Below are 16,105 nucleotides of genomic sequence, written 5' to 3'. Positions count from 1 at the left end.
AAAGCTTTCCCGAGGAGGGGGGGGGGGGGGGGGGGAGGCTTCGCACTGCCAAATGTTGCTCTTGGCAACACCTGTAGGACTCGGTGGCTATCGGCCGGCTGCGCTCGATCGCCGGGCCCCGCGCGAGATTAACGAGGCACCAAACAACTGGGTCCCGCCGCGGAGAAGCGGCTGCCAAGGGCGCGCAGAGGAGCTCAAGAGGAGCCATCCCTCGAAGCGCGGGGCAGCGCCGGCGGCAGGCGTCCAAAGGCGCCGCGAGGCGGCCAAGCTGCGCGTGACGTCGCTCCAAAACGGGGCAGCCGCGGCGACCGGAAGACCCCTTCCGCAACCGAAGGCCGCCGCGGAAGAGCGGCTGCTCCGCTCGCGAAGGCCACTATCCTTGGTGCTTACGCAAATGCCGTGTGTCGCACTCCCCCTCGTGCGTCTCTTGGCAGCACACCGGAGGACGGCGGCCTCGGGAGACGCCGCGCAGACTGGCGATACGGCGTTCCGCGGCCCCCTGTTTCACCAGCGAAGCGGGACCCGTCCGATCGGTGCGCACACTGTTCGAAGCGCGCCTGAGGCAGGGAAGGCGGGCACATTCCCGGAACATAGGGAGCGCGCCGAATATCGTCAGGCAAGCAGAGAGTACTATTATAATAGACTTCGCCCAGAAGAGCTCTTCGCTATTATACCCTTGGCATCGAGCACACTCTCATTGGTCGACCATTTGAATTTGTCGAGCACGCAAACGAAAAACTGAGATCCGCCAATGGTGCGGGGAGACAATGTAATTCACTCGCCGTGGAAGCCGCTCGATGTGAAAGTTATTTCGTATTTCGATGCGGATTTGACTGTTAACTCAACGCTCCGTATGTATTCAACGAACAATGGCCTTCGTTGACCTTTGAGCCTACGCTTGCGACTCCTTTATCTGCAAGAACTAAAGGAAGCGGCAGCGATATATGGCCTGTTCTCCGGGTCTGAGAGGAGAAGCTGAAAGTGCGACTTTTTCTCACAGCTTATTCTTTAAACTTGCTCAGCACCTTCGGCTGCGGCGTCAATGACGACAATCTTCTTATTTGCTGCACATGCACCTCTAGTTACGACTACCGGTCAAACTCTATAAGAACACATTTTCCATAATGAAATCAAGAGTTCTGTGAAAACTCCTCTGGTCGGGATTGCTCATTGTCAAAGGTAAAACGGACGCCGGCCAAAAAACATAAAAAGGAAAGAAAACAAGACGCTTCGGCTCCCATACGGGGCCCTTGTTCACAATCTGAACAAATTGTGAACAAGAACAGTTACTTTTGTGCTTCACCCACCGTTGTTGCTTAGTGGCTATGGGGTTGGGCAGCTAAGCACGAGGTCGCGGGATTGAATGCCAGCCACGGCGGCCGCACCCCGATGGGGGCGAAATGCCAAAAGACCCGTGTACTTAGATTTGCGTGCACGTTAGAGAACCCCAGGTGGACCAAATTTCCGGAGTCCACCACTACGGCCTGCCTCATAATCAGAAAGAGGTTTTGGCACCTAAAACCCCATAACCTAACCCAACGTTTTTGCTTCAATGCATAAGACGACGTTTTTTTTTTTTTAAGAAAGTAACTGGAACGCCAGTGCATTTATCCGCAAATTTCGGGAATTTATATATCGAGACTGGTGTCATCCTGAAAATTCGTTCCAAGTGCAACCCCATGGCTAGAATTCGTAAATCCCAATATGGGCGATAAGGTAATTAGTTAAAAACTTAATTGGTTATTTTTAATTAGTCGATTATGCAGTTCAATTTTGTGTGCAAGTAATGTCCGCCCCTTCGAGTAGGCCAGCCCATGAACTGAAATTGTGCTCTCTGCCACAGGAAACCTTTAAAGAAAATTTTGAAAGTGTTCGCTGAAACACCCGATATACTATCTTGTGAGTGTATAAACGAAACATTTCATTGTGAGTCAGCACCAACGTAATTCAAGCCTGTGTTCATCTTTCGCATAGAGCTGTTTGATTTCGAAGATATTAACCTACACTAACTCGCCGAACTTGCACTTTTTGATATTGTGTAATCCAGTACTAATATGCGTGGTCCCGCACGAGCAATCGAGTACACACAGCGTGTGCCTTTATGTCGTCTTCGCGTAACCTAACCTAACCTAAAGACTGGAGCGGTTTGCAACGCAAGAACTGTGTACGTCCATTCGCAAACGCGGGAGCGTATTTACTCCCACACTTCGCTGTTGTTTGCCCGTATATATCAGGTCTTTTTTTTTTTCTTTTTTTGCCTGCACCAAATTTCAAAAATGATTGTCTGTGGCAGATAGCACAATTATAACACTTGAGCGGCAAGTTGTTTTTACATCCACTTTCATTTCCATTAATTTATCGTTTCTTTATTTCATTTATTAAGCACAAGTAATTTCCCCTATGTTGTCCTTGGTGTCAGTGTTTGTTGGCTTCTTATGATATGATTAATAAATATCGGGCACCTTGGTTAACCCCCTTCCTTCTCGTTTAACAAATGATTGAGGACCTTAACAAAGAGAGTGTAAGAGTGGGGTTGAAGAATAATATGCAGAAAAAAGATAATAACCAATAGCCTGGCAATGAAACAAGAGATCAGGATCGCCAGTCAGCCTTTAGAGTATGTGAAGGAATACGTTTACCTAAGTAAATTACTCACAGGGGACCCTGACTATGAGAAGGAAATATACAGAAGAATAAAAATGGGTTGGAGCACATACGGCAGACATTATCAGGTCCTGACTGGAAGCTAACCATTATCATTGAAGAGAAAGGTGCACAATCAGTGCATTCTACCGGTGCTAGCATATGCGACACAAATTTGGAGTCTGACAAAGAAGCTCGAGAACAACTGAAGGACCGCACAAGAGCGATGGAACGAATGTTAGGCGTAACGTTAAGAGACAGAAAGAGAGTGGTTTGGATCAGAGAGCAAGCGGTTATAGACGACATTCTAATTGACATGAAGAGAAAAAAAATGGCGCTGGGCAGGTCATGTAATGCGTAGAGTAGATAACCGTTGGGTTATTAGGGTGACAGAATGGGTACCAAGAGAAGGGAAGCGCAGTGTAGGACGTCAGAAGACTAGGTGGTGCGACGAAATTAGGAAATTTGCGGGTGCTAGTTGGAATCGGTTGGCGCAGGAGAGGGGTAATTGGAGATCGCAAGGAGAGGCCTTCGCCCTGCAGTGGACATAAAATAGGATGATGATGACGACGACGACGACGACAATGATGATGATGATGATGATGATTCAGTTAAGCATTTTGATTTCTCGTAGAAATAATGGCCGCATGGAGCTCTATGGTTAGAATTGTGCCATCTGTTCCAGGCAATTCTTTAAAAAATTTGGTGGAGCTTAAAAAAAAAGGAACACCCTGTATATCCAACGCCATCGTGACTCCGCACATGACGATGTTGCTTATAAACACCGACAAAAAGAGGCTGGCCGCGCAATCGCATGTGGCCATCATTTCCGGCGGCATTGCACGAGTGGCCCGCGAAAACAAAGCGGCGACCCTTTCGTCCTTCCCATAACGTGTGACGTCATCGGGGGGAGTTGCACGGCCGTGGCTACCTCGTGGCATCACGTCACTCGTGTGTGCGTGCGCTGCGAAAAAAAAAAGTAGTACAACAGGGTAATTCAGTGCGGTTATTTTCGGGGAGCTTTCTTTCTGCTCCCCTCCGAGCATCTCGAAACAGTAACGGCTTCCGTTTGTTTTCACTGGGAGTCACACGATAAACAGTCGACTCCCGGACACGAGCCTTAAAAAGTGGCCGCCGCGGCGCTATAAGCGAAGGCAGATCGTCGCGTATACGACTCCCGCGGGTTCCGGACCTCTCGGCGCCGTCTCGTCTTATGCACGGGACGTCTTGTCATACGGCCAAGTGCTTCGGCGACGGCGCCACTCGCGTCTTGGCGAGACCCGCCGCGTTTCCGGAAACAACGGCAGCTCTATGGGAGCTGGCACACGGGCCGTTTCAGCCGCTGGCGCGGACCCCACCGCCGATCGCGCTGGGCGTCGGCTTTGGCCACCGTTACGCCGCGGGTGGCAAGCTCCTTGACGGGCGTGAGTGCGGAGATGGCGCACCACGCATGAGCGGGCGCTCGATTGCAGTCGATGTCTCGTCCCCCCCGAACTCCCACGCCAGCTTGACTTGTTGCGGCGGCGCAGGTGCAACGCGCGTTGCACTCTCCGTGACCGCGGCGGCGTATCGCGCGCATGCTGTTGCAGGCACCCACTACGAGGCTCGCGTAAACAAACTTCCGGTTTCATGGTCATGACTAACGGACCGTGCGGTATATACATGAAGATACGTTCTGAAGTTTGTCTTTCTTTTTTGTTTGTGTTTTTCCTTTTTGCTCGACGTGTGTTGACTAGTGAAATTAAACATTTTCGACTCGTGTTGCCTAAAGCTGTAGAAACTCCTCAGCACATAGTCCCCTTCCTCGCACAAAAAAATAAAATAAAAGGAAAACAAAATTAAATAAAGTAAATAATAATAATAATAATAATAATAATAATAATAATAATAATAATAATAATAATAATAATAATAATAATAATAAAGGGGGTGTGAAAGCTTGACCATACAATTGCGTATTTTCTTCTTTTATACCTTTCCAGACACGCTGACGCTTCCCTTTGGGATCTTAACCATTACGCTGGCACACAAAAGAAAAATACTCCCTGCTTCTTAACTGCCAGCGGGGCGCTTTGACTTTCAGCAAATAATTCCTGGCCTCGGCGATTCCTGACAAGAGGGTCGCAGTTGAAGACAACCAGCGGCATACAACAGATTCACTACAATTCTGCGCTTATATTTTTCGTTCCCCCTCGCAACGAATAACCTTATCTCACCCACGCACTTGCTTGCTTCTTTTTCTCCTTTATTACTTTTGCGCACTCAGCCGGACAGAACACCTTATAACAAGAAGCACGACTTTTCGACCGTGCTTCTCCATCGCATCATTCACGCTCCGCTGCCTAATACCTGCGGTCGGGCCTAATAACTCCGTCCGGGGGAGTGAAACACAGCGCTCACCGAAAACGGTGCCCCAAAAGAGCCCGTTGTTGTGGCGTCTCGCGGAATGCCGCCCATTGCCCTCCCCCCAATTCCCGGTTGAGCATCGTGCCCCGGCTGCCCCCACCCCTTTGCTCCTTAGCCTTTTGGGCCAATGGCTCCGTTCAAAGCGCATGTCCCTAATGGACCGCACCGCATTGTGCGCTGGCCTGGCCTGTTTACACGCCGGCTTACGGTGCCGAGAACCATCCGCTGCGGCAGGTCGCCACTGTCCTCAAAGGGTCCGCCGCAGTCGAGCGACAAAAACACCGCTCCATCGAGCCAAGCACGAACCCGAGATAGAGAGGGGGGATGGTCGCACGAGAAGAAAGGGGGCCTTGAAAGAAAGACTACGGATTCCTGGGAAAAACGCAGCGCCGTGCCCCCCATGCGACACTGCATGCTCGCGCGGCATCCATCACAGCCCAGCAACTCCTCGAGTTTCGTCCACTCAACAATGGTCGCCCGCCGGCGGCGAATCTCGCATTGTCACCAACGCGGCGGCCGCTGCGACCCGCACGCACACACGCATACAAACACACACGACTGCGTTGCCGCCGGTCCACTTTGCAAGGTGTGAAAAAATACACATGCACGTAGAAGGAGAGAAAGGCTTCTCGAGAGACTCGAGCGGGCGCAAGAGAAACTCTTTACCTTTTCATTTATTTATTTCCTTTTTCTATACTCCTCGAATTCGAACGTGGGCGGCGCCCGCCGAATGTGGGAGAAAAAGTCTTCCTGTCACTTCTCCGGCACACTCTCCTCAGCGCTCCTCCAAGCGGCATTCCGTGCCAGCGCAGGGTGTCTCTCTCGGGGAAAGCGTGCCGTCTCAAACGGCCGCATGCGGTGTCGTCTCTTCAATGGCTCAGCATGCAAAAAGCCCGAGGCAGTACGGACGAGCCCGGCAGGCGTCCGCAGCGCCAATTTCGTCACGGCAGCTCCGTGGGCGGCGACGGGAACAATTATCAGCCGTCCACGCAGCGGCCGAGAAGTAGAGACCGCGGTTCGGTCGGGCGATCGCCGGCGGAGAGCCGACCGCGGCACCCGTTTCGATGAGGAAGTGTAGAGGTGGGCAGGTCGTGTAACGGGTGCGGATAACAGACAAGCGGTGGTCTGTTGGAGTAAACGAATGGATATATGTAGGGAAGAAAAACGCAGACATGGTATTACATGGAGTGATATCACATGACGGAGGTAGTTGGAAAAGTATGGGAGAGGCCTTTGCCCTGCAGCGGGCGTATCCAGGATGATGATGATGATGATGATGATGATGATGTCATATCGGGAAGTTTTCAAACAGCACGAAGCCGGCGGGCACTGGACAGGTACAGATCACCGAATGAAGCCTTCGTCCTGCAGTATACCATATGAAGAACAAAGACTGAGTCTTGTCGATGAGTAAAGAAGTCTTTATTTTACTTAAAGTCAAGACAGCAGAACGGCCCGCAGCCTGAGTGGTTAGCCACCAATCCAACGCAAATGATATATAGGTCAGCCCTATACACATGACCGGACTTTCGCATGCACCGCGCAATCCGCAATTTCCGATGCTCCGTTCTCACGTTCTGAGGGAAGCTTGCACATGCCTATAGTTGTCTTCGAACATGGTGCAACATCACTCAGGTTCTCAAAACGCAAATAATTTCTTACTTTCATCGGAAGCCGATAACTTGTAATGACCTTGCATAAGGGTTGTAAACTGAGCTTGTTGGCATATACATTACTTGTGACAGCGCGCGAAAAATGGGGTATAGTTAGAAAATACGTGCGTAGGTGGCGCTCGTGTTGTGCAACCAATGGGCTGGACAGGTTTTGAAGTGAGGGAAGCTCCCAGTAAAATTGAGTATGAAGAACGGCTGAGAGGAATATGGAAGAAAGTGAATGGGCTGGGAGAGTGCTCAGGTTTCTGTGCAGGAAAAACATTGATTCACAGTGGAGGAAAAGAACTAGGAAGCTTAACAGCAAGTATGCGGCCTGTAGGGAGGGCAACACAGCAACAAAAAAGGTCAAGCGGGAAGTCAGAGAGGCTCAAATAATCCCATGGGTGGCGGCAATGGAAAAGAAACCTGCTATGCATAACTACTTAAGAGAAAAAAACGAAATCAGGAAAGAAACAATTTATGATAACTCAAAGGCAAGCTCATTACTTTTCGAAGCGAGATCAGGATGCCTTAGAACACGCACTTATAAAGCGAGATATAAGAATGGACAAGAAGCATGTGCTTGCTGCGATAAAGCTAGGGATACGATGGAGCATGTTTTATTAGAATGTGAAGGCGTCTACCCAGCGGTCGATTTAGACACCACTGGCCTCCTTGAAGCCCTTGGGTTCAGCGAGAGCAGTGGAAAAGTAAACATGTCCGCAATGTAGATTAGTAAGAGGCGATTGGAAGATTGGTCGAAGAAAAGTAGGGAAACGACAAAAAACGGAGGCGCACGAAAACAAAGTTCCCAATAAGAGTTCAGAAAGTTAGGTGATGTGAATTCTTCGTGTTTCTTTCTTTTTCTTTTCTTTAATATAGGTAGGAAATTAGGCAATATAATAACAAGACCTTGGTGGCGCAAGCCACCGCCCCGTTCCAAAGAGGACGCTCGTAGCAAGCATCCATCCATCCATCCATCCATCCATCCATAAATCCATCCATCCATCCACCCACTCACCTGTTTTTCGCGCGCTGTCCCCAAGTATTGATGCAATGACCTTATTCCCTGCCGCTTTGTTGCGTATAGGCGGTAACTTTGCTGGCCTGTTCAATGCTTTCCAAGTTCTTGCGTTAACGCCTGCAAAGAGGGTGCCTCGCGCCCTTTCATATCTATTTAGCCGTGTCCCACAGGTCAGTTCATTGCATTCTCCTACCCAGAGTGCGCTGCAGGCTATGGCATTTATGCCAAAGAAAGACTGTATGCTGTAAGTGTGAGTGTTCTTGGAAAACGATGTAATGCTCTCCCATTCCCGCAACCCTCGTCTGTGTGTGTCACTTTATTACGTCGTTGCCACTCACGTGGATGACGCTTAGTACAGGCGGTTGCCGAAATAAGCAGGAAGTCGCCTCAAACGGCACAGGTGATGTAACGGGCGAGATGGGGCAGCGCAACGGGTACGCCAGCTACAATGAAGAGCAAAGGAAATTGATGATCACCCAAATTTGATTATCTATATAGTACTGCATAGTCGTGCATAGGTGCGTCAGAACTACCATATTTCAAACGGTGACCGAGGTTCATATAAGCGGCATTTTATCGCCTCCCAGATGGTCGGGCGAACTTAATGCTCGTGCCAACTTCCTTTATAGTAGCCGACATCATTTCCAAATTATTCGCCTTTCCTGGGGCCCTATAACGTAAAACTATTCCAATATGTTTCTATTCCAATTTCCTGACGTCAAATTTGCGTAACCACCGACTCAAGCCCCAGGCGGTCACCCACAGGGTTGTCTGTACAGACCAATCAAACCCTATCCTCGTTCATAGGAGGTCACTTTTGTTTTCTTGAAAAACGAATAACATTGCCGACACTGAGCGGCTTGTCGTATCTAATTGGCTGACAAGAGGCGAGGAGAACGCTCACGTGGAGAGGGATCCGCTGAGGCAGAGCCAGTGCACTGAAAATAGATAACCGGATGAAGAGGGTGGTGACGGCGTCTGCGATTGGTCGGCTTTCCCTTACTCAGCTTGTGGTGGCTGGTCGAAAATCGCAGCGGCATGCAACGGAAGCTTAAGAATGACGCTAAAACTGACCCTCAGCAAAGAAGAGTTGGCAGAATGAGGTGGTAAACGTGCCGAGAGTGCTTGAAAACGTTACACGGCCACGCAAGAAGTCTTATTATGCGCAAATGCACCCATGCTCTCCGGCAGGTGCGAGTAGCCAGCGTCTTAGCGATCGGCGGCAGCCATCTTTTATTCCTTTCGGAACGGGGCAGCCTGCGGCTATTCCGAAGAAAATTCAGTTTTGTTCGGCATATTAATGCATCTTTATCGCGTACACGTCACTTTGACGCGGTGAGTTTGTGCGGTTTTGTGACGTTGCGTGACAGGCAGGTGAAGTGGGTGCAGCCCGAAAACTTTTTACCAATAGCCGAGGGCTAATGGCGAAAAAGGGTCGAATGAGAAACAACTGTTTTTCTTTTTTCTGTCAAATGATGCATAATTAGTGTGTACACATCATATCAGATGGGGAGCTATCGCGGTTTTCGTGACGTCGCGTGACAGACAGGTGAAGTGGGGGTGGTCGAAAAAAGTTTTTGACCAATCGTCGACGGCTGATTGCAGAATTGGAATAGAAAAGTTTGGAATAGCTTTACGTTATAGCGCCCCTGCCATATTATTTTCCCTCCTCTATAATGCATTCTCGAGAAGGCAATCACAGCACGGGTTAATTTTCTAAATATACAAAAAAAGATAGAAAAAGAGAATCGGCAGGCGTGAGCGCGTATCCTCCGGCTCTGAACACATTCACTGCGACTGCAGCAGGACGCCGCTGTCATCTCGAGAAGATGCTTCTGATTTGCAATGTGCCCATAGGCGACTTTCTTCGTGCTCTCGCGTATACAGCGCCTGCAGCGATTTTTCAGAGCACGCGCACAGGATTCGACGTGCTTGTCAGAGTTTGCGCAGCGCGCACAAACTGCACCTTGCTGCAAGGGAGCCACAAGTTCCATCCCAGTGGCACCGAACCCGCCGCGGTCGCCGCTGCGACGTTGCGCTGCTACAGCTCGCGGTTGCGGGTTCGATTCTCGGCCGCGGCGGCCGCATTTCGATTGCGGCGATAATGCAAAAGCGCCCGGGTGTATTTTGATGTATGTGCACATTAAAGATACCCCCTCAAGTGGCCACAAATGAGTTGGGAGTCCCCCCATTACGGCTGCGCTCATAAGATCGTTGTTTTAGCAGGTAAAAGCCCAGAATTCTAATCACTTAAGTGGCGTCGCTGGGTAAAGCGTTTTATTCGCCATGGAGGGAAGCTACGGATGAGGAGGCGACCCGAGGATGACGGCGTAGCGCAAGGGATGGTCGGATGGTAACCCAAATTCTAGATCTTAACTGTTGTCGAGTGTACGTGTGTCAATGGATATGGTGTTAGGCTGCTGAGCACGAGGTCGCGGGATCGGACCCCGGCCACAGCGGCCGCATTTCGATGCGGACGAAATGAGAAAACACTCGTGTACTTCGATTTAGGTGCGCGCGAAAGATCCCCAGGTGGTCGAAATTTCCGGAGTCCTCCACTACGGCGTGCCTCATAATCAGAAAGTGGTTTTGGCACGTAACCCCCCCCCCATATATATATATATATATATATATATATATATATGTGTGTGTGTGTGTGTGTGTGTGTGTGTGTGTGTGTGTGTGTGTGTGTGTGTGTGTGTGTGTGTGTGTTACACAATGTAGATCACGGTTTGTGCTTCGAACGGGGAACTCTAACTTGCTGGAAAATAAATGAAAATAGTGCGAAGGGGGCGTCGCGAAGTCTGCTTAGAACGCAGAATTACAAGCCGTTGATTTTCCTATAATGGCTCCAGCTGACAAGGACTTCATTTAAAACACAGATGCTTTCACTAGTTTGTTTTGCATATTCTTGTTTGTTTTTTTAATACAGGAGCACAAAAAAAGGGAAAGCGCACAGTGATACCGAGCAAAGAAAGCGCAACATGCACACGCGACCCCATTTATTATCGCACTCCTTTCCCAAACACATCTTCGGTGACAGCAGCGGCGCCCGTTTGTTTATCGGCAGTCGACGGCCCACGACGACACCGCGCCGTCTTTTTTTCCCGCCGCAGTTGTATTTTCTCCTCTGGTGGAGAAGGCGCGCGTTGCGTGCTTTCGTTTGGCCCTCCCTCTTATGCCCAAGTTAGGCTACCTCGAAGGGGGCTCTCGATCAAAACAGTAGAGCCCTCGCAAAGCAGTGACAAGAGGCGTGCACGGAGCGGGGGAAGGGGGGCCAGCCGCGCGTCCAGCGCCTCGCGCGCGCTGAGGGCGTAGCGTCATTTGTCAGGCAGGGGACTGGTATGCGCCGCGAGCGGGTGTAGTTACGCTTCCGAAGGATCACCGCATATTGGAAAGCGCGCACAATGAACGCAAGGAGAGAAGGGGGGGAGGCTCAGGTTGGCGAACCCTTTCTTCCGGCGCGCCGCTGCCCACGCGATGACCCCCGTTCGCTCACCAAAGAGACTCCCCGCGGCGTAGAATAAAACATCAAACGATTCGCTTTGTTCCAAACCGACCCCGTAGAAAAGTCGGCCCACGAGGAAAAGGTGTTCGCCCCCCTTTCTCTCCCTCCAGGCACCATTGTCCGGCGCTACCTGCGACGGTGGCCCGGGCCCTTTTCTTGTCCCTGCGCGAGGCACGTCTTCCCTAAAGCGTCACGCGGTCGCGCAGTTTTTCTTGCCGCCGTCCTCGGGTTTCAAAGCGCCACCGAAAAGGTGCCAGCGGCGGCGTGTGCGAGCTGCTGGCAGAAGACGCGACCTGCAGCGGCCGTGTGTGTAGCTATAGGCCTCCCCGAGCCTCACCATTTCGGCCGCGGACAACAATCGGACGTCCGCGGCGTGTTCCAGGAAGAGGTTGCGGGGCTTCTTAGAGGAATGGGGGATGTCCGGGAACAGGCCCGTGCCGGTACTCCTCGTGGATGAAAAGGGAAGCGGGTGGCTTAATAAGGCTGCTCTCTAATAGACAAGCTTGCCACTGGTGGGACCGCAGCGCTGTTTGAGCTCGCTGCGCGAGCCGCCGCAGTGTTGTCCAGCGCATTGCTGTTGACAGTTCGAGAGGCCAAGGTGCTGCTCGCTGCTCTGTTAGGAAGCAATGTCCTGGCGCGCTCTTCGGGTCCGGCTTTGTGTCGCGGCGTTGAGCGGGTCGAAACTCCAAACGGCTCGCCGTCGTCGCATTTTTCGGGCCCTTCTCTGGCCAGAAAATTGCTTTTAGCGAGCGCTGTTGCCGTGCACGCTGGCCTTTGTTAGAGCGGCGCCGTGGCAAGAGATATGAGCCACCTTCAACGCCTGTTTCTTTCCCTGAGCCTCTCTCTTTCTTTTATTGCTTTTTCTTATTTCTATTTTTCTTGCGTTTGCCTAGACTTGTACTGTAAAGGCTGTATAAGAAAAACTTAGGCTTTGGACCCTATAGTGCTAATGTAAACCGGTACGTTGGACATACTACTGCAGTAAACGTGAAAGTGAGCTTGACAGTACGTCAGCGGTCATCAAACGTTTTCACGTCACAGCGCATATCCTCCTGTGTGAACTGAGCTGGCGTCCCCTTTGGCCGTAATTCGAGTCACCTTCGACGGCTGATGGCGCTTTGCTGGTTGACAGTAGTGCGTGCCGGTGGTGAGCCGGACCAGGGTCATATTCAATAGTGCCACCGCTGTGGAATCCGCAGTGAACGAGTGCGAGTAGGAAATCGTACCAGCATACGGTTCCCGCCCGAGAGGTGGCAGGTGGCCTGCGCGTCACGTCAGGGGCGGTAACTCATGTATAGACATTTTCCGTGATAAATTTCTTTGGGGAAATGAGCGCGGGGGGGGGGGGGGAGGGGGGAGGTGATGCAACGATGCAAAAGCCACCTTGCCGCCCTTAGTCTTTCCACTAAGAGTCATATTGTGCCGACCAGTCCGGTAAATAGCGTAGCATCAAATGTGATGCTACTACGCTTTATATGCTCTTAGCGCGAGCCTTTTTAGTGACCCATGCAGGCCCCCTGCATGGAACAAGCTGATCAGAGAGACAAGCAGCATTTTCTTTAAAACGCACTTCAACCTCTTTGTAGGGTCGAGCGGCGAAGGGGTCGAGGGTCACTGTATTAGCTGGGCGGGTTTTTATTGCTTATTCGAACGTACAGAATCCCAGAAAGTGCAACTGCAATAATACGTTTGTATACACAGTACAAGGTTACAAATGTGCGATTTAAAAACTGTAGACATTTTTCAAGCAACAAGAAACAGAAATTATATATATAACAAGAAATTATACAAAAAATGCAGAAAAGGCTACGAAGCTACATTGTCACGAAGTGTGGCGATGAAAAAAATCGTTTTAATGGAAGGGAATGGCCACTGCGAGGTAAAGAGAGAGAGAGAGAAAATGATAAAAGAAAGGTAGGGAGGTTAACCAGGATTGAGCCCGGTTGGCTACCCTACACTGGGGAAAGGGAAAGGGGGGCGGAAAGATGAAAAGAAGAGAGAGTCCACTGGAGATATCAGTCGGTCAAGAATTCCAAGGGCTAATAGTACACGGGAAGAAAAAAAAACGATAAAAGAATAAAATGAATTTAAATGAGTTAATACATGGGCGAAAGATGGTTTCAGGTACGGTTCAACATAACTGCGGGTCGGCGACTGTTTGGCAATAGATAAGTACTTGTTATTTGACAGCCCATGCGAGTCTTTGGGCGCACGCGACGGCTGTCTCCGCGATGACGTCTTCCACGCACGCGGTCCGTGTATATATACCGCAACCCACGATGGATCGTTCGGGCCATCCGCTGCGATGTATGTTAGAGGCCGAGGCGTATCTTCTGCCAAATACAATGTCGCGGCTTCGGCGACGGGCCGTGCCGGCTCTATTTCAAAGAATGCGCAAGGCCGAAACGTTCGTTTACTCAGATTTAGGCGTCCGTTAAAGAAACAAAGGTGGTCAACATTATTCTGAAGCCTTCCGTAACATGGCGTCTCTGAGAGGCGCACAGCTGGTTTGGGACGCTGAAGCGCGTGAATGAATGAATCGATCGACCTCTCGGGCCGCGGCTACGCTCAGCGGCACTGAACGGTCATCGTCGAAAGCAGCTGGCCAGCCGTGCGGTGCGCGGCTGGCCAGCTGAGTACAGAGTATATCAGCGCGCGTGCCAGGCCACCGCTGCTGGCCGCCTTCCAATGCGGCGCGCGCGCTGCCCTCACTCGCTGAATCACGTGTTAGTTGTACGCGGGCTGCTTAGCGTGCTTTTTAATGCGCGCTAGTGCGACCTTGAGTTCGCGTGAGCGGCAAGGACGCGCTCGATTCTGTCATTGTTGAGTGCGCTTCTTTGCTGCCACCGCTATATACAATGAGGACGGCACGGTAGTGCTATTTGTCATATAAAACACATATAAAGTCACAGTTTCCGCGCCAAAAAATAAAGAAAGAACAAGTGATAATGAATTCAGAATGTTCCGTAATCTAATGGACGATTTCATTGTGTGACTGAAGTATAGCAGGCTCATCGCAGCGATGCCTCGAGCTTGCATCGGTATATAGCGGCGCACTTCTAATTGCGACGTCGCGGCGAGAGCACGCGCCGCGTCACCCCCTCAATTACTCAATGAGTGACAGAGGGATTTGGAGGGCTCATTTAGGCATAGGGAGCATTCACGTGAAGTCGCACACGTTATATTGTTGTTCTATTCGCAGCTTCCACTATATATATATATATATATATATATATATATATATATATATATATATATATATATATATATATATATATATATATATATATATATGCTGCAGATAAGCGAATCTAGTTACCGCGTAGCTTTTCGCCTTGCTGGATGTACAATATGGTGGCCTCGATGACGTCAGTATATAGCCCCCCCCCCCCCCATAATAGCCCATGCCCCCTACGTTTGTTCTTCCCCTCTCCTTCCTCTTAGTCCGCAAAATAAATAACGAGAAAAAAATCTCAGTACCCTTCCACTCTGTGGAGAATAATGACAAGCGAAGCTGTGTATGTGGGCCCCTAAATGGCGAACTGCACCTGCGCCGCGGGTCGGCCCGGCATTGCAGCATCTTCGGGATCGGCCCACGTATGGGGAGTGCTTAACGCCTGCTTCACCTCCGCCGCGGGTCGGCCCGGCATTGCACCATCTCCCGGATCGGCCCACGCATGGGGAGTTTTTTGCTTACCACAACGACACGAAGATTTCCTTGGACGGTAGAGGTATACAGCTTCGCTGTAAAGACGCTGTCCAGACGGGGGATTAACTTGAAGAAAACGGCGAAAAAAAACTTTGCATAGCTATCACGATCGGACAATGTCGCATGTATGGTATATGCACGTGAAGCTTTACACGTTCAACCGACTAAATCGACTTCTTTGTGGCACCTTTATTACACATCCACCCGAAATTATGCAGTAGACCGGAAAAAAAAAATGAGGATAGCGAAAAAAAGAATTGGGTACAAAAACAAGAAGAAGACGCAGGGCAACGAAAACTAACAAGGTCCACAGGGTCAGCGAACAATTTGCAAGAGCCGAAGAATATGGGGCTGGCAGGGCAACGATGGCCCGTGCCCCAGTTTGCGCTCCTTCTACTCGCGTGATCGCGACAGACGCTCCTCGCTTGCTCACTTTCACTGACGAGATGCTGCCGGTACTACACACACATATATTCTGCTCTCTTGCTGTCTTTCCTTGTGTTCCTTACTTTGCCTTCGCGTTTGTATTTTCTTTCTGGCTCGCGCATTGGTGAGTCGCCGGTCAGCTAATGCGCCGCGTGCAGCGCCTGGACTTGTTCGAGTGACGTGTTTTTGTGCGCGCCTGCTTTCGGTCGTGTGCCCGCGTACCCTCCTAGCCCGCGGAGAATAGCAAGAAAAAAAAAAGGAGAAAGCGGCGGCGCGTAGTTTGTTTGGAGTATAGGCGTTCGTGCGCGAAGCAAGATGTCGTATATACGGCGCCCGCCGTCTCTGCAACACCTCTTTCTTTTTTTGCGTGTGCGATTTCCCTTTTTTTTCTGCTAGTTTTCGTTCTGCTAAGGCGACCTGACACGCTGCATGCGTCCACGCCCTTACAAAAAATTTTAGTAACATTTTATAAACCGTCTTTAGACAAATGTTACTAGAACCTATCGACATTCTATAAAACGTCTTTAGACACCGTAACAACTTCCTAGTAACCTCCTGCCGACTATTGGCCACCGATATTGAATTGAAAGTATAGATATAAAATGTCGATAGAATTCTTACCGACTGCTTATTATCTTATGTCGTTAGAAAGTGTCAACTGTGAAGCGACTATTTATTGACCACCTTTATACATCCTAATTACTTGCTAGTAACATCCTGTCGACTATTCGCCACAG

General features: G+C 50.3%; 1 protein-coding gene across 2 annotated transcripts in view; it reads left to right on the top strand.

Moving 5' to 3' along the window:
• Nucleotides 1–16,105, top strand: part of LOC135917554 (uncharacterized) — a 225,255-nt gene that overhangs the window by 87,957 nt on the left and 121,193 nt on the right. The gene's annotated exons all lie outside the window — the stretch shown is intronic.

This window comes from Dermacentor albipictus, chromosome 5 (genome assembly GCF_038994185.2).
Source record: "Dermacentor albipictus isolate Rhodes 1998 colony chromosome 5, USDA_Dalb.pri_finalv2, whole genome shotgun sequence".
Lineage (NCBI taxonomy): Eukaryota > Metazoa > Arthropoda > Arachnida > Ixodida > Ixodidae > Dermacentor > Dermacentor albipictus.
The sequence above is the reverse complement of the archived record's forward strand: the minus strand, read 5'-3'. Positions and strand labels throughout refer to the sequence as shown.